The following is a 19,963-nucleotide window of genomic DNA, read 5'->3' as shown; positions in this document are numbered from 1 at the left end:
ACAATACTATAAGAAATGTCAGTTTAATAAAGACGAATGATTATTAGAAATAAATAACACTGTATTTTATATACTCGCAATAACAGAAATTAAAACGTAAAAAGTACAGTTTACAATGTCCCAAAAAGCATGAAATACCTAGGTATAGATCTAAGCAAATATGTGAAAGATTTGTTTGCCTAATGCAAACATTAATTTTTCAAAACAATCAATTAAAACCTAGACAAATGAGTTGATATTTGTTCTGGGTATATGGTTTGTAAATCTTGTTATTGTTAAGATATTACTAGTTCACCCGAATCTGATTTATAGATCTGATGCAATCAAGATCAAAATCCTAGGAAGATTTTATTTCGATAAACTAGTCAAGTTATATGAAATGGCAAAGTATTTAGACTAACCAAAATGATTTTTCAAAGGAAGAACAAAGTTAGGGAACTCATTTTACTTACAAACTATGTGAGACAAACTGTGAGGTTCCAAAGGCAAAATTCAAGATAATTTATAGAGTTGCTTCAGCACTATGTTCAGCATAGTTGACATTTTTGAAAACACAATAGTAACAGTTAATGATCCTTAAATATGTAAGTACTCTTTTAAGTGCTCTTACACATTTTTTTTCAATAACACACACTTTTAAGATTAAACCAAATTATTTTTCATGTAATCCTGATACATAATACCTAACCTTTGGCCCACAGCTGACACTGATTAAGAATTGGTGCATTAACCAAATAAGCACGGAGACTGTCTTGGAGACAGCAATTGAAAGCAGATAAACCACTACTAGAAATTATTTGCTATTTCAAGTGTCAAGGTCTATCACTTTCAAGTGGTAATGAAGAACAGAGGTGGGCAAATTTTTCTTTCTTTTCCCCCATTTATAACAGTCCATTAATGAGTTTCAGTGGATACAGCTCTGATCCCAGGGGATAAAAGTTGGGGGACCAATTACACAAGGCACTCATCCTCCCTGTATGTCCTAAAACTGAATCTATAGTCCTTATTAGCAACTAATGGTGCATTTCATGTTCTCCAATTTTCCTGTACTAATGGTTTGCTTCAGGGACAATTCAGACAATTAGAAAGAACCATAATGCAGAATATTCTACATCAGCATTTGTTTCTACACAGAAATTTAGTCATCATGAGAAGAGAGGAGTTAATATAACAGAGTCAGAAGATCTGTAAATATATGTATGTATATGTGTGTAATCCTTTTCTCATGCATATTAAGTATCATAAGGCATTTATAAAGATGATAAATTAAGCCCCAAATTTTAAATGCAATCCCCAATTTGCCCATATGGCTTTGCATTTTATTATGAGGTAGCTCATACAAAGTAGGAAATACTGGAAGACTACTATTTATTTGTTTGAGTGTTCAGGATGACCAGTACCAGTACTTAGATGTAAGAGGGAAATTGGAACTAAGTAGTATCCAATTAATAGCCAAGTAATACTCAATTTATTCCCTGTTAATATTATGCTTAATAGCACTGCAATGGATCTTGGCATAATTGAAATTTAGTAAATCAATGTGGAAAAGCAGTTTCCAGTCTTTGTAATGCATTAGTTTTTCAGGGCCTAAGAAACGGCAGAATAGATATCTCAATTTAAAAAGAAAGACACTGAGCTATTAGAAAGATGTACTAATAAATTAGCATATTGCCTCATTTCTACTAAATTCTTTTTTCATTTCTATCATTCCATGAACATTATCATCTATAATTACTACACACTTCATGTGTACCAGCTTGTTCACATAATTCTGACTACACATTCAGCCTTAGGCTAGTGCAGAAGTACTTGTGCAAAGTTTGGGGCACTCTTGGAAAATTTCAGACACAGACAGCAGGACAAGATTACTTTAAAGAGTTCACAGCATGGTTGTGGAACTAGACAAATGTATGCTAAACAATAGATGGATAATTTACAAACAACTGTCAACAAAACAAAATGCAGCACCCCGAACTGAATACTTAAGTGTGCCAATTAATTATGTCTTCCTGCTGTGCTTGTGGATTTTTTTCCTACCGTGATGTAATTTCATTCAGAGTGTAAAATTTTCTAGTAGAGAGGATAATGCTAACCTGCAGATACACATGTGACTTATCTCAGTAATTCTTTCATTTTTTTGTTGTTATTTTATTTGTGAAGTTGGTGATCATTAAAATAAATCTTCAATAAGTTGATACTCAGGGTAATTCATCTCAAGGTTCATCTCACATACAGCTCTAGAGATTCATAAATAGTAGTAGCACCAGAGTTTTCACTATGCTTAGTGATTCCTTGGATAAAAAATTTTATTTTAATATAAGATCACTATAATGAACATGCAGCCAAACCATAGGTATAAACAGACATCTATGGACTCAGAGGCATAGGTAATGAAGGGAGTGTTATCATAATGAATAGTCTGTATTAGGGTTTAATTGCCAAGGCAGGAACCTGGGTTTTGATGATTTTTTTAATAGAGGGTGGAATGCTTTTGTAATTTAGCATTTTTCATTTATAAAGCTCATTAGCCACTACATCTAGAGTGTAAAAGATCATCCAAGTGGGATAAGGGGTAGAGATATTGAGACTACATTTTCAGTAAAAGTTGTTGTTAGAATCTGCTGCATTTTCCCTTGTTGCTGATATTTTTCTTATCCAATAGATGGTGCCTAGTGTGTTTGCCCTGTCCTAACTTTGCAGTAGAATACTAACATGTATTGCCTCTCCAAAACAAAGGAATCTTTAGCTATACTTGGTATAAGAAATGAACTTAGTTATAACACTGTTTTTGTTTCTGTCGACTCAGAGATGAAATTAAACTTAGGAAAAAAAATACAAGTTGAATCTGTTGCCTAAGGACTTAAGACAATTTATTACTTTGCTTTCAAATCTCTAGTTCCATGGGATTTAATATGATAACTCACAGCAAAATTATCTAGTTCTCTCCAAGTGTCCCAATATTCTATTCTGGGGTGTATGTGTGTGAGAGAGAGAGGGGGGGGGAAGAAGGGGAGAGAGAGAAAAGGGAGGAAGGAAGGGAGGGAGAGAGAGAGAGATTGATTTTAGAGCCTCTTTATGATTTTTGCAAAAAAAAGTGATATTCTACTCATAGGAGTTGAAACGTGTTAATTTCAAGAAAAATATAGAAGAGAAGCAGGAAGTAAAGGAGGAAGAAGAGAAAATACATGAGCAGAAAGTAGTTACTAAAGTCATTGGGAAAGTATTGCCCAGGATCTTTGCTGCATGAATTCTGTTCTTTTTCATTTTTCAGATGAAATTTACAGGAAACATTAGGTTATAGAAATTCATTAAGGATGGCTATCCTTTCTCCTAACTTTGTTCTTTCATTGATGCTATTAAAGTTATCATCTATATTGAAAAGAAAATATATTTCTGCTCACTCTTAGAACTGTTTTAATGTTTCCTAAATGCATTCTTTGAATATTTGATTATGAAAAATGAATAAGTGCTGTCTGGAGAGATTTTTCTACAAAATGAAAAAGGCAAGGGTGTATTTATAATTATGGAGACATGTACAATATATCTTAAATACTCAAGAGAGGTATAATTTCATGATTCTCTATGATGAGAAGTTAGGAAATAATTATCCCTTTAATATTAATAATCACTATATTTTTTAATGGAGATGAATTGAGAAAAGTACCTGAAGGTTTTACTTTTAAATGTCCAGATTCAAAGCAGTAATAATATGACTTTTGCAGACTTGATGCTATTGGAGCACATTCAACCAGTCCATTTCCATCACAATGGGTTTTTTTTAAGTGAATCAAGGGGAGAAAGGACCCTTACAATAAGTCATCTGATGCAGCAATAGTTTATTGTCAGTTTAGAATTGTTCCTTGAGTAATCTCTGAGGGGTTTTGGTTAAACTGGTTTAAAAATGATAACTAAAAGGCACAGTGATCTACAGGCTCCTTCCTTCCACCCAGTCTTATATTTAGCTTATTTTTCTCACAGCAGTAATGACAATTCTGCCTACCCATTCATCTTCCATTAAAGAATAAAAGGAAAGGAGTGTGTTGAGTGGCTTGGAAAGAACAAAATTGATTCATAGGCCATAGGCGGTATCAAAAAGATATTTGAGGGTACACAAATGCTTGCAGGCTTCAGCTCAGAGGGTAAAATAAGCATTATTCCACAGGGAAGCTCACAAAATAAAGTGCAGCCTGAGGAGACTGGAAAGTGGGTGGTTTGGGCTGCTCCAGTATCACCTATGAGGAGCACTTTTCCTTCTGCCAGAAACAGAAATGTGTTTTGGGGAGACTCCAGTGTAGATTCTTTTTTTTTTTTTTTTTGGTACTGGGGATTGAACCCAGAGGCCCTTAACCATTGAGCCACATCCCCAGCCCTATTTTGTATTTTATTTGGAGACAGGGTCTCACTGAGTTGCTTAGCGCCTCGCCGTTGCTGAGGCTGGCTTTGAACTTGTGATTCTTCTGCCTCAGCCTCCCAAGCCACTGGGATTCCAGGCGTGTGCCACTGCACCTGACAACTGTAAATCCTTAATGTCACATATTTCAGGAGTGAAATTCACAGTCACAAATCAAATTACAACTGCCCAGCTGATGATATTGGTAATTAAACCATGGAGAAAATAAAAATGTTAGCAAATACAATAGAAAAATATCTTGTCTTCCATTAAGATTTCTTAAAATCTAGCCAGGACCAAGGTAAGTTCTGTGGCTGTTTTCATGCTACTAATTCCTGCTTCCCCTCAACATTGCTTTATATATTCTTTGTACAATATGAGAAAGCCTTGCCCACCAGGGCACTGCAGCAGCCTCAGGAGGAAGGAAAAAGAGCAGGAATGAGCGAGACCAGGGCAAGGAGTCACTAAGAGTCTGTGCACTCCACAGAAGCAGCTCCTCCTGTTTTGTAGTTCATTTCTGACATTCTGAGTATAAACTTTTTAGCAAAATTAAATCCTGTCTGAACTAGTGCCATGGTTCAGTGAAGAGACTATTTCAAAATCCCAGGAGGTCATGTTTAATAGATGTTATTAATAAATATCCAGAAACAAGTGAGGCATATTTTGGTACAAGGGAGGGCTAATGTGTAGCCAGAAAACTGATGGGTGCTGGAAGTCATTGTGAGTTCAACAATAAAATATCAGTTTGTGTCATTTCTTTCAAAACTCCTTGAAAGCAGGGAGTGTTTCATTTGTCATTGTGTCCCACACCAAACAACAAACTTAACAGGGATAAGGCCTCAGTAGATCCCACTGAATGAATTAATGCCCATCCATTGAATTCATGATGCACATTTCTATTTATGTCAAATATCTCACGTCACTTTCAATATCTGGATAGATGATGAATGTAGTAAATATGTCCATTCAAACTCTGTCTTCATTTTCTTCTGCATAGAATTGTTGGGGTAAAAATGATCCATTCCTCAATATCTTTTGAATTAAAGTAATAAAATTATGTTGTGCTTAAATTTCCAGGGTTAGAAATAAACACAGCCAATATTCTTGAATGTGTGTGTGAGAGAGAGACAGATTTAAGACAAGCACTCTTAGATCACTTTTGGCTACTATCAAATCTTTGGAAATAGAAGAAGAGTTGAGAAACTTGATCTCAATGTGGACTCTGCATGGTTGGAAAAGCTATCCAGGTAGGACTTGAGACTTCTAGGAGGCAAGCTACAGAAAATAACAACAGATAGCTCATCAGAGTACCTTCTACAGAGTGTGGACCTAGACTCTGTACATCACTGATTCTATTTAGAGGAACATGAAAACTCCAGAGACAGAGCTGAGTACTCAAAATGACAAATAAATGTCGAATCCATGCCTTGCATCCCAATTTCTACGCCTTGTCCCACAATGCCTTTGAATATTATCAGATTTTAAAAAATATTAATTTGGAGAAACTGACAAGTTATAGGTCCATGTATGAATTCAATCTTCCTAAGAGTAAAAAATCTGTACTTATTAGCTAGATTCGCAAGGGCTAAATGACTCAGTAGCCAATGGTCACGACTTTTAGCAAATGAATGGTAGATGGATGAGGGAATGAACATTTGTTCCAAAGATATTATGTGAAGATTCTAAGGAGTATAAAGATGTCTCCTAGCTCATTACTGCTTCACATTTTCCTTCCTCCTTGTCTTCACTTGAAGATCTAAACTGGAGTGATCCCTGCTTTCTCTCTGTCCCTGCATGCAGACCCCAAGAATAAAACCTTGTTTAATACAGATACATATTTATAGGTTTTCTTTCTAAATAATCTTTGTTTACAGAAAACAGTCAAAAGGAGAGACTGAATTAGGGTCAAAGTTATCTACTGATGATTTATATCCAAGAGTGGTAGATAGAGGGGATTGCAACGAAGCATGTAAGAAAGAATGTCAGCATAAAGGAAAATACCTACGCAAGTTGTGATATAGAACATGCTGCTGAGTCACAAAGGAATTCAGCTATTTTTAAAATTATGGCAAAAGGAAAACAGATCATCCTGCTGATGAAGTGGCAGCTGCAATATGTTACAAGTGAATTGGAGAGAACTTACCAAGTTTTCTAAAGGCAATTAGCATCGGGGATTTATTCATAGGTATGCCAAGCACTTCATTTTTCTGATTCCAGGAAGGATGATAAAAGAGTCAAACTACATTATAGTCAGAGTGGTCTGGAACTGACCAGCAAAAATGTATGCCAGTCCCTTGTGGGAATGAGATCTTGGAGGTTTTTAGGACCTGGACTACAGAGACCTCTGGGAACTATTGAGGTAGGAGAGGGAAATAGTCACTGACCAGTATACATGGAATAATGAGGGGTTAAGCTCAAGAACAAATGTGCCTATATTTTAATATTTCAAACACAGAAGAGCTATGATGATGTATTCTGACACCACCCTCTTGAAGGTGATAATACACAGATTAATTTAACAGAAAAGACAAGGGGCTCAGGTCAGTCTTTTGAGGCATTTCATAACCAAGGAAGAAAATATTTTTAAAGCTTTTTCTTGACAAAGGATTTTACACTGTATACCATATAAATACAGAGGATTAAAGAAATTTATGGCCCAAGAACTTGAAAAACATGAAATTGTCATTTCCTATAAAGGTTTGTAGAGGATTTACAAGGACAAGATATGGAATAACAATAAGTTGCTTTTGGCATATTACTTTCGAGATGCCTAATGGACATTTAACTGAATATGTGGAATATAATATTAGGTATAAGAAGAGAGTTAAATAAAGTGATCTGAATTAGAAATCTGGGACACATCATCTTAAATAAAGTCACAAAATTAAGTGAGATTACAGAAGGTAAAGGAATCTATAGAAAATAGAAGAGTTCTGGTTATTCAGTCCTGGAGTATTTAAATGTATGGAGGGAAGAATGAGAAGAGAAATCAGAAAAGACTAAGAAGGAGAAGAGAAAGAAGCAAGGAGAAGAAAGCAGGTCTGTGGTGACTTGGAAGTCCAGTGAAAGATGTTCCATGGAAGAGTGAATGGGTCAACTACTGCTCATAGTTGGGTGACCTTACAATTTATCATTGAAATCTGCATGCATTGAAGGATGAAAGTGGATACTATAAATAATTAAACAGGACAAGGGATACACACCAGATTTGTCCCAAGAAAAATAGAATGCTATATTAGCTTGTCATCACTAGGACTAAATATCAATATCGGAGAAAAACAACTTAGAGGAGGAAAGATTTAGATTTCAGCTTCTGTTTTCAGAAGTTTCAGTCCATGGTTGGCCAGCTCCACATCATGGTAGGCAGATGTGGTAGAGGAAAGCTGCTTATCTCGTGGCAGCTGTGAAGGAAAGAGAGACAGAGTGGATGGAGACAAGATAGAGTCCCTAATGGCATGCTTCCAAGGACCCACTTTCTCCAACGAGGTTCCACTTCCTGTATTGTATTTCAACTCCCAGTAATCCAGTCAGCTATGATTCTCTCAGGGGATTAATCCACTGATGAGGTTAAGACCCTCATGGCCCAATGACTTCTCAAAATTCCACCTCTGATCATTGCTGTTTTAGGGAACAAGCCTTCGACCTTGAATCTTTGGGGGACACTTCATATCCGAAACCATAACCGATGCATAGTCAAGCTATTCAAAGATCCAGCAGATGGGCCAAGAATTGATAATTAGGTTCAGCAGGGTAAAGGTCATTAGAAACCATGACAAAAATAATTTCAGAGGATTGGTGGTAAGTAGATGGTCAGAATAAAAGGAGGTCAAAACAGGACAGTAAGTACAGACCACTTTGAACACACCGAGGGGCAGACCATGAACAGTGATGGAGGGGGAGTAGAGACCAAGAGTGTTCTTTTGTGTGCACAGTATATGTACTTGTGCGTGTGCATATCTTTTTTATATGGACAAACAGTAGCCATTGTTTCTAATTTAAAATGGGCACATACTGCAACCATGCCATAAAGCAATCTGTGTCCAGGACAGGGAATATCCAAATGAAAAACCTGCATTGGCTTTACAAGGCTGAAGGGCCATAATTTATACAAAGATGTTTAATGCTGTGAGCCTGTGCAGTGTCATTTGGAATATTTCACCACTTTCCTCTAGAAGTAGAATTTAGCACCTTGATGATATTAGAGTTCCTGTCTCCTCGGGACCTAAGATGCTATTTGTCTGACATGAAAGCGTATCCTAATAACAGTAAAACTCACTAGCAAGACTAACTAAATAAATCAGGAAAGGTTGGCAGGGAAATATCCCCTAAATTCTATACACCAGAGTATGAGACGTGCAAGGGAGACAGGATAGCCAAAAGCATGAATAGACACTACAGCCAGATTGCAGAAGCTTGATTTCTGATTCCAACATCAGCTAGCCATGTGACCTTGCATGAGTTTCCAAATCTCTCTAGATTAAGTTTTTTAAACTACAAAATAGAAATATAACAAAAACAACAAGTGCCTACCTGTACTTTGTGTGAGTGATAAGAGTTAATACCCATAAAGTGCCTGGAACAACACCTAGCACATAATAAATGCTCAATTAGGGTGAGCTACACTACTTTAAATGTTAGATTTGAGGAATACATTCAGAAATGGATCTCAGTCTTTATTATCAATAAACCAGTAGGTTCTAATTTCTAGATGCAATGCAAAACCTGATTAGATAACATTAGTAGAGCAGTATAATAAAGACAATGGGATCCAAGGCACTGGAATCCATGAACATGCAGAGGTTCCTGGCCTGGGTCTCAAGTTGTAGAGACTAGAATGAGGCGATTATTCTAAAGCTTTAGTTTCCTCTTGTGTAATATGAGATGATAGTACAAGCTCCATCCTTTTTTCTCACTCAAAATCTGTAAAAGTATGAAATGAATGTGACCATAGGGATAACACAGAAAGAACCAAGAATCAGATTTCAATCTTTAAACTATTAATGACACATTGGTAAACTTGAAACCACATTTTAAAAAAATTTATAATAACCAAGTGCTCAGGAACAACAACAATTCTTTTTCTCCCCCACATCCTAATTTTGCTTATTTATTTTAATTTCAAGATACAACTTTATATATACAAAAAAACCCCGATGTCTACAAAATAAAGAATTGAAATGACAAACTACTAAGTGGGAAAAATGCACAATGATGCAAGTTTCAATTTAGAATCCAAAGGCGATCATTTTGAGTAATTAGAGCGAAATAAAAAATAAGAGGGAAATGATTCGGGATTAGAAGCTAGTAGTGCTTCTCTACACAGTAGGCCTTTACTGTTTAGATGACATTCCTAAGAAACAAATAGAAATTTCTTGAGATTTGTGGTATCACAAAGCAGAGCTATAGGAGATAGCCCTTACAGAGAGGCTACCTCGTATGAGCAGATTTATTCCAACCTCAGTTCCTACCTATATTTAGGACTTTCTAGTGAGTTTTGATGGTATACCTCCAGGACAGATGCATTCATTTACAACAAAATAAAACTCAACACTTTTTAAATAGCTGACATTCTTGTTTATTTTCCTCCCTCTCTTCCTGCCTCCCTCCATTCTTTACTTTTCTCCTTCTCCTCTTCTTCTATATATTTTGCTTATATCAGTATAACTTTTTTCACGCTTTGAATGCTTATCCCAGATAAATAGTGCCCAAATTTATTTGTTAAGGTAGAGTAGAGCAGTTTAATTGAAGTTATGGATTATTCGAGATCCTAAGTCTCCTGGAGGCCTGGGCAGAAGCTGTCTGAAAGGCACTCACATTTCATCAGCGGACAGGTGGTAGACACCTACACTTAACTAAGAGACTTCACTCTTAGGACTACATTTCCAGCCATCTAATGACTTATACATAGTTTAAACAGAAATGCTGCCTTTGGGATAGTAGTTATGATGCACATTAAAGAAAGTTTACCTTGGTGATACTGGGCTATAATGAATAGGGTGAAAATTAACAAACTAATTGAATTTCATTATATAATAATTATACTTTTCATACATTCAACAATATTATGATCCCACTATGCTCATGTCAGTTATTTTATTACCTATTAAAGACACAAAAAGAATAAAATTTAGCTCTTGATTTTAAGATAGACAATTGGGTCCACCTGTCACAAAATTACTTTCTTTGGAAACTAGATCCTTACTAGAATTCAAAGAAAATTAAGAAATTATGGGATGCCTTAAAAGAAAATATACTTATTCATATTTGTACTGAGATTCTAATTCATTACATGGAATTTTCTGTTAAGTATTTATAACTTATACTGGAGAAGTCTGCCCATAGAAATATGCTTAGGGAATAACAAGGAGGTATTCCTAATACCTTAGAGTAAACAAAGTTCCCTAGGGAGATCTCCTCAGCTAGACCTTAAAGTAGGACTAGGTTTTAGCCTAACAACAAAAAAAAGCAGAACAAACATAACTCGTATACATGGTCATAATGATCACAGATGCAAAATTGAAGAACAGCATGGCTGGAAAATAAGCTAGAGAATGATAGCCCAGTGCTGAGGGGGAGAAGGCCAAGCCACAGTAGACTTGTTCCATTATTTTCACACCAATTCGTGTCTTTGTACCTGTACTTTGGATAATAATGATCATCACATTCCACCATCATTAATAACCCTATGCCTCCTCCCTTCCCCTCCAACTCCTCTGCCCTATCTAGAGTTCATCTATTCCTCCCTGCTCCCCCTCCCTATCCCACTATAAATCAGCCTCCATATATATATATATAAAATTGGCATTTGTTTTTTTTGGGGGGGATGGCTAACTTCACTTAGCATTATCTTCTCTAACTCCATTCATTTACCTGCAAATGCCATGGTTTTATTGTTCATTATAGGCCATTGTTCATATTATTTTGATCAGTTTATTTTTTAAACAGAATACAGAGAATTTTCATTTATAAACCAAGTTGAAAATCATAACTTTTCTTGTTAAATTGATACCTATTGTTGGGAGGCACTAAGCTCACAACACAGAAATGTTATTTGTGGGGTGCTAAGATAAATGTTTTAAATGGACAATGGTGTTGACCATATTGTTTACATTTGAAGGGGATTTGATTGTGAGCACTGGGACACTCAGAAGCTCTAGTTGTAGTTCAGATGAGAGGGGATGAAGACCTAAGTTAGGCTATAAGTTTGACCACTCATTTAATGAATATCTCTATAGGTAGGACCTGTTCTTTTAATACTCCACCCCCCCCTAGAGAAATTCCTCCTTCAGTTCTCTTTAATTGTCAGACCTAAATGAGACCTGAATCCTCATATGATTGGCACTAAGGCACCTTCCTGCTTGAGGCCAAACTTTTGTTGTGAACCATGGCAGGAGTCAATAATTGGAAAACCTATTAATTTCAATTTTAGTGTGAAATAGAATCAATTATAATTATTTTATTCTTTTCTATGTTCTTAATAAGTAATAAAGTAATTATAAGGATTAGAAAACATAATAAATTTTATAATCATGAGTAGAACTAGTTTGGGTAACATATCTAATCAAGTAATGAACGTGCTGTAAGAAATTTTTATTTTTAATTTTTTTTTCATTTTTAATTTAATGGAAATAACTGCAAATTTTTAACACAGAGGCAAAGACAGTGACATAATTATCACAAAGAATTACAAGCAATGAATTAAAAATGGAAATATTCCTTAACAGTTCTAATTAATCAAAGAAATTTATATCAAAAAAATATGTTTCAGTTAATAAAATTACCAAAAATTAAAGCACAGCACCATCTTTGAGGGGTGAAGTGGTAGAGGAATAGATTCATTCATACAATGCTGGTAGCACTGTTGCTGTTTCAGCTCTTTCTAAATTGGTCTGGAAAGTATTTTGATAAGTACCGTTATTATCTTCAAACCATCCCATTCCTGGGAATTTGTACTAAGGTTCACTTTATCCTAAGGTTATTCAATCTGAGAAAAAAAAAAAAAAACATAAAATTTGCAACTTTATCAAAAAAAGTGCACAATTAATAAAAACAAAGGACTAATAAGTCAATAGTTACATATCAATCTGATTTAACGTTAACCATAATAATAATTATTGAATTTTTGTTACAGTGTATAAATGTGCCTAATGTTAAATTAAAAAAAAATGTAGCTTTGCCATCTCTTATATATAGTGACGAAAATCATGTGAACAAACAGAAACCTGAAATACACATGAGGAAAAACAGAACACACAATATAAAAACAGTCAGTGTACAAAGGAAATGAAATGATTTTTAAAGGGATAGTAATGCACTTATAAAAATTCTTTCATAACTTTTAAGTCAAGGGAAAAGTCAAGACTAATATAAATCAGGTGAATTTATATTAAAAAACGTATGAAATCTGAAAATGGACATTCCAGCTAACCAATAGCTCCTAGAAGTTATAGGATAACAAGATAATCTTTTTATGGCTCTTATCCAAAAAGAATTTCTTGAGTTGAAGATTTACTTAATACATTTCCAATTCCTGTAGGCCAAAGGAAAAAATATTTAAAGACTCAAAGAGGAATCAGTAGTTTCCTCTAATATATATAACCCTGACTGGAAAAAACCATATATATTTTTAAATGTTACCTTTCTAGAGATAAAAAAAAAATTCAAGTTTTTTGAGATAAAGTTATCTTTATTCCAATTCTATTTACACTAATAATATTCCCAGTAAATAAAACAGGCATAGTAGCTATAGGAATTTTTGCTATGCTAAAGAGCAAGTTAATTATTTTTCTAAAATTTTTAAATTTGTTTTAATTAGTTATATATGACAGTAGAATACCAGACCATAAACTATACTACAAAGCCATAGTAACAGAAATGGCATAGTATCGGCACAAAAACAGACATGTAGACCAGTGGTACAAAATATAAGACACAGAGATAAGCCCACATAAATACCACTATCTCATACTAGAAAAAGTTGCCAAAAACATTCACTGTATATGATGAGATGGTATATTACTCAGCCTTAAAGAAGAATGAAATTATGGCATTTGCAGGTAAATGGATGGAGCTGGAGAATATCATGCTAAGCAAAATAAGCCAATACCAAAAATCAAAAGCTGAATGTTTTCTCTGATATGTGGATGCTAATTTACGATAGCAGGGGGGTGGCTAGGGCAGAAGAGAGTTACTTAGACAAAGGGGCATGAAGGGAGGGCGTGGGGTATAGGGGTAGGGAGAATAATAGAATGAATAAGACATTATTACTCTATATACATACATAACTATACAACCAGTGGGATTCTACATCAAGCACAACCAGAAGAATGAGAAATTACACAAATTTTTAACTTGAATTCTCGTAAAGGATAAAGTTGGGTTTACTCTTTTATGTATCTATACTGTTACCTGTCTTAAGGAACTCTGACTTCACACATCTCCTTTTTCTTTAGATATGTTTAAGCATTTCTAATCCCAGCAGAAAACACAACAGAGGTTCAATTTATGGTTTCCCATGCCTAAGGAGTGTTTCCGCACACTATTCTTAATGTAGCCCTTTTAAAATATATTACATTTAAAATACAATGACATTTTGTTGAATTCAGAAGCTGAACCTTTAAATAGTTGATTAAGCAATCCATTAAACTGAGGTTCAACTTTCAAATCCCACTGTGATAATTACTGAAATACTTCATTTCCCATAAGAAATAAATGATGTATTCTTGAAATTTACATTTAAACTGATTTATTGAATATACTGTATTTTTGAGGAACTCTGAATAAAATTGTGGCCCACTCTTTGGAGGAAATAAATTATCTCTTCCAAATTTATATAAATTATACATTATTTTTAAAGGGGAATTTTTTTTTTCAGTGAAGCTACACACCAATACATTTTGTCAAGGGAGGATGTCCCGTACTTTAGATTTCTACTTACGGTAGTGAGAAATTTAAAATCTGTTTCTGTTAAGAATAGGTTCTTGGAAAGTCCTTCTCTAATCTCATTTTTACATCAGTCCCTTTCACCTTACTGTCTTCAATGGCCTACACAATGATTTCTTCAAACTATAAAGTTAAAATTAGTTCTTGAATATTAAGTAGCAGTTCTGCCATATAATAGGATAAGTCTCTATCCTGAATAATGTTCTTTCTCCTGTCATTTTATATATGAGTTGGAATAAGAAGTTAATTAGAATGTATCCAGAGACTATGACAGCACTGACAAGGAAACTTTCTCCTACATGGCATTATTAATGGAATGAAGTAGTATTTAGCTTAAGGAAGAAAGGCTTCAATACAGACATAATGGCTTTTCACAAATATCTGAAGGGTGATTCTGTAGGAAGAGGAGAAAGCTGATGCTAATGCTTCAGCAACTGGAACCCACATGTAGGAGTCAGAAAAAAAAAAAAGGGAGATTTGAACTTTAAAGAATGAACCGCCAGAGTTACTCTAAATGTGAATAGACTACTTGTTAAACACTGAGCATGCCATTACTGGACATGTTCAAAGTAACTTAAATAGAGTCTTCATGTATCAGATCAGTACTGTGGTCCTTATACCTCAGAGCTCCCTTTATCAAAGCATGGAGTTGTCACCTGACTCCGGTGTTGGTCATGTGACCTGACTTATCCAAGATAATCTCAGTTAGCAGATACTTGAAAGGACTTGAGCAATAGGGCTGGACTTGTCTTGTGGCATTTGGGGCTCCCTACTATGTGAACAAAGTCAGACTATTCTGATAGATGATGAAGTAACTACGCAGAAGAGATAAACCATCCTAACTGCTAGATCTCCACTACCACCAGTACAAGGGGCCAGGTGAACTCACAACGGGAAAAAGGGCCTGGTTGAGACCAGGAAGCAACAACTTCATGGAGAAGCAAAGACCAATTTCCCAATCTATAGAAATGAAAGCTAAATTGATGGCCATTTCTCTAAGTCACAGGGGTTCAAAGTTGTTATATAGCAATAAAAATGATAAATATATACAAATAAAATTAACCATACAAGAATTATAGGATACTTGTATAAATGGTAGAGATAAAAAAAAAAAATTGGGATCAACCTCAGAATGGAAGAGGCCATGGAGCCCTGTGGTTGTTAGAGGAAAAAAAAGAGCATAAATCGGGGACTGAGGATGGGCAGAATGTGAATAGAAAAGATAGAATGTTAAACAGTATCCACACAGTAAAGAATGATATAAACGGTAGACCCAGTTGTTCCTGGGTTCCTAGCTCCTGGCTAAAGTAAAGAGGAATTTATTGGAAGGATATTGAAAGTAGTTCAGAAATTCAAAGGAGAAACTGAACAACCGACTGTTCAAATGTGACAACAGGTTAACTATGTTCTGAGAGGCATGTAATAAAGAACATTCCCTTCAGAATACCACCCATCCTGTGCATTAGCCCCCACTGATTCCTCCCAAATCTGCCTTTATGTAATTCCCCAAGGTTTAAACTCCTTAGAGAAAAGTTCTGACTTACCTAAGACCATCTTTTTATTCAGCCCCAGCTGGGGGAGAAAAGGCAGATCAATGACTACCTCAGCAGAAGCAGATCTAAGGGAGAGAGGGCTCCAGAGAAATTCAGGGCATTGTTACCAAGGGAAGCAGGAAGGGAGCCTTGGCAGGTGAGGAGGCTGCTGTTATTAGGGTAAATTACAGGTTAATAACCGTTAGGTCATATACTAATGAATAACATATGCTCAAAGCTCTTCTACCTTTTTGAAATATTAATTCAACCTTGGCAAGAGAGGTACTAGTAAACTTACAGAAATGGAAAGAAAAGTTAAGTGACAGAGTTATTAAGTACAAGAGCTGGGACATGAATCTAGGCTACTTGACAGGAGACTCTACCATCACAAAAATCAGATCTATGCTGCCTTTCAAATGCAAATAACTAGTTCAAGGAAGTAAAGGAAACCAGTCAGCCTGAAGAAATGGTACATGAGAAAAAGAAGAGGTAGAAATGCAAGGGTTATTCCATTATACAACTTTAGTCTGTTTATGGAAAATATTTTATAAATAATTTATTTATATATTACAAGCATACCAACAACTGCTATCTGTTCTTCACCAAATCCTGGAGGACTGTTCTATCTATCTTGTATAGATCTATCTATCTATCTATCTATCTATCTATCTATCTATCTATCTATCTCTATATATTTCTCCAAGTATATACTGTACTGAAAATTTGGTATCCTTTTCAAAGTCAACTATTAACTTCTTTTTCAAACTATAGGCGATTGAATGCTTACAGATAATCAAAATATTTCAATTCATGTGCATTCAAAAATTATAATGCATTAGACTACAGACCTGTCAATTTATACTTATCATCACAATATTGAACAGTCACATAAATGGATGCTTAGTCCAACCTAGTTAGCAGTCTATGGCATAATCAAATTGCACACTGTGTTTGTGGTTGCAAACTTAGGTCTTTTCACAGTGAATCGATTGGTTAGTCATGTTAGACAAAAAATATAGTCTTTTATACATGAGATTTCACAATGGCAATGAGAGTAACACAGAGAGATTGTGGTGATAATTAAGATTAGTCAATCTAAGTCATATGCTAAATGATATAAGAAAATTAAATCAAATAAGAAATTTTTTATTAGATTAGACTCCAAAATGAACTAATGCCCAACTGCAGAGCTAATGTAAAAATTAGTTTTCCCCTAACCATTGAAAAGATCAATGATCTATTAACTCACTCTAGGCAGCAATAAGCTTTCATTATAACTTGTTACCCACACTTTGGACATTCTACTGCCAAAGTCTCACTCTAAATAAAATAGTTATTTTTCACATGGACAATATTGATATCTTTTTCCATGATTGAAAAAATAATATTGCATCAGAATGATTTTGTACTTTATCTCAATGCTATCCCAGTTTTCTATATTCAATATCTTTACAAAGAAAAATAACTATAATCAGCTTCTTTTATGATTTTGTAGCCCAAAACTTCAGAAAAAAAGTTAGATTATCTTCATTAAATATCCACATTTAAGATGAAATATTATAAAACCTTTCATGGTAAAACATAGTTTTGAAGCTTTTTCATACCAGGTAAAATTGTTTCCTTCACCCCCTCCTTCAACCAGGAGCAAAGAACAGCAGTGGTCCACAAAGTAAAGCTATGGCAGGATTGCAGGGAAGCTGAAGGTGGGATAGTTTATGGATGGGAGTATTATGTTAAATTTTGTATTACAAAATGATATAAAGTTTATTTATAAAAATAAATGTGGAGAATGGTTACATGCAGATATATTGACCACTTACATTCCTCAAATAATATTTTCTTCTTCTGACAAAATTTATGGTGGAAAGAAATAACAATCCTTGTTAATAAAGGAAAAAGTAGGTTGTAGGGACATCACTCAACCCAGCAGGCAAATGAAGGGAGACCACTCAATATGGGCATAGTTTTTATAATGCTTATGAGGCAAATATGGGATTCCATTTCCACAATTTTTCTAAATTTCTTGATCTGAAATTAAAACCAACTCCAAAGAACAATGGAAGAAAAGAAGTTGAATTAGAATATGAACTTGAAAAGGGAAAGATAAAAGCTTGAAATAAATTTTATTAGGAAACCAGATTAAAAGTCAAAGTAAATAAATAAAGAGAGGCAAGTTAAGGCAGGTGATCTGTGATATTTGGATAAATAATTGTCTGTGAGATAGCTCATGAAGCCAACAGAATATTACAGAAAGTATAAAATGTTCAAGCTTTAAAATCAATGAGTCTTCATGATGCATCTTAGGTTATAGGGGTAAGAAGAAAATGATTACTTACATCATAAAGAATTCCTGCAAAGCAGTTGTATTTAGGCATTTTTTCATAACTCAGTAATCAAATAGTAAGACTGTCAATGTACCAGACATTGTAATAAGTATTGAAAATTTTAAAATGAAAAAGAGATTATAAATTTCTAGTTTGAGTGAGAACAGTGAAACATGTATTGGAGTAGCTCCTGCAGAAAACAAGAATTAGAAATTCGAGGGAAAATAAAGACATTGAAATATGATCAAGAGCAGATAGATATTGAAAGGTTATGACCTTTGAAAGCAGGATAGATGTCTGATTGTTCTGGGGGTAGGGTAGGGTGGCTGTCCGAGGTTAAAAATCATATGTGTTTTAATTTAGAAGTAAGGAGTGTAAATTTGAAATGGAGGTGGATGTGAATCTCACAGACCCAAAAATCTCAGGAAAGCCTAGGCAGAAAATAGACTATTTTCTACAAATTTAAAGCAACCATACTGGAGCACAGTTTACTAAATCCACTGAAAACTAGTCATAAAAAGAATATTGTAAAGGCACTCAGAAGAAAACAGTTTGTTTACGCATACAGAGAAAAATAGTAAGAATAATGGTTGAATTCTCAGTAGAAATTATGGAAGCTAAGAAACAATGGAAAAATTTCTTTAAATAATGAAATAGTGGAATTAAACTAAACTTTCACACACAACAAATAAGTCAGTAAAAAAGAAAAGAAACAATGAAAATGTTTCTGATAAATAAAACTGTCTCAGATAATCATCACCAGACTATGTGTACTACACAGAACATGCTAAAGCAATTTTACTAGACAGAAGAGAAAGAACATTGAAAGAGGTTTAAATCTACAAAAAGTAATAAAGATACCAGGAAATGATAAATACATCACAATGTAATATTTTATTCTTTCCTCTATCCCTAAAGTTTTCAAATGCAAGAGATATCTATAGAAAAATTAAAAGGATATATTTAAGATTCATAGCATAGATAGAAGTAAAAGGTATGGTAGTGCTACAGAAGATGTAAGGAGGTTCTAAGTAGATTATACTTTCTTAAGATTCTCTCATAGTATATACAGTGGTGTAATGTTAAAATAGATAAATTAGGAACACATGCCACAACCACTAAAGCAACAACAATAGCAATGCACAAAGAGGTATAGATTAAATGTTAATAAAGTACCTACAATTAAACATCAAACAAGAATAATGGTAATACTAAACATGAAAGGAAGAAGGAGGAAAGAAATACAGAAGAGTAGTTTCCAATGCAAATAGCAAAATGTTGGTTTAAAGCTACCCATACTAGCAATTATATTAAATATAAATGGACTATTTAATGATGTTAAAAAGAAAAAATATCTTATGAATTAAAAGAAAATATACAACTATGTCCTGTATTTAACAAATATATTTTTTATATATGAAAGCAGAATAAGTTTAAAAGTAGAGGATAGGAAAATACATTCTATTCATGGTGATAAGGCATAACTTTCAAAATGAAGAAAGGAAATTGATCAAGAAGATATGAGTATTCTAAATGTTTAATCACTTAGTAAGATGGCTTTAAAATTCGAGCAAGAGAACTAAATGAAAGAAATAGACAAATTCACAATCACAATTGGAATTAAGAGGTTACAATCACCTTGGAGAATTCTGACAGTTCCTTACCAAGTTAAACTCACACTTGACCTATGAGTCATTAATTCTACTTCTAGAGATTTAAACACCAAAACTGAAAACTCAGGTTTGTAAAGTATGTTGTATACATATGCTGATGCT

The sequence above is a fragment of the Ictidomys tridecemlineatus genome, chromosome 1 (genome assembly GCF_052094955.1).
Source record: "Ictidomys tridecemlineatus isolate mIctTri1 chromosome 1, mIctTri1.hap1, whole genome shotgun sequence".
NCBI lineage: Eukaryota > Metazoa > Chordata > Mammalia > Rodentia > Sciuridae > Ictidomys > Ictidomys tridecemlineatus.
Note: the sequence above shows the minus strand (reverse complement) of the source record.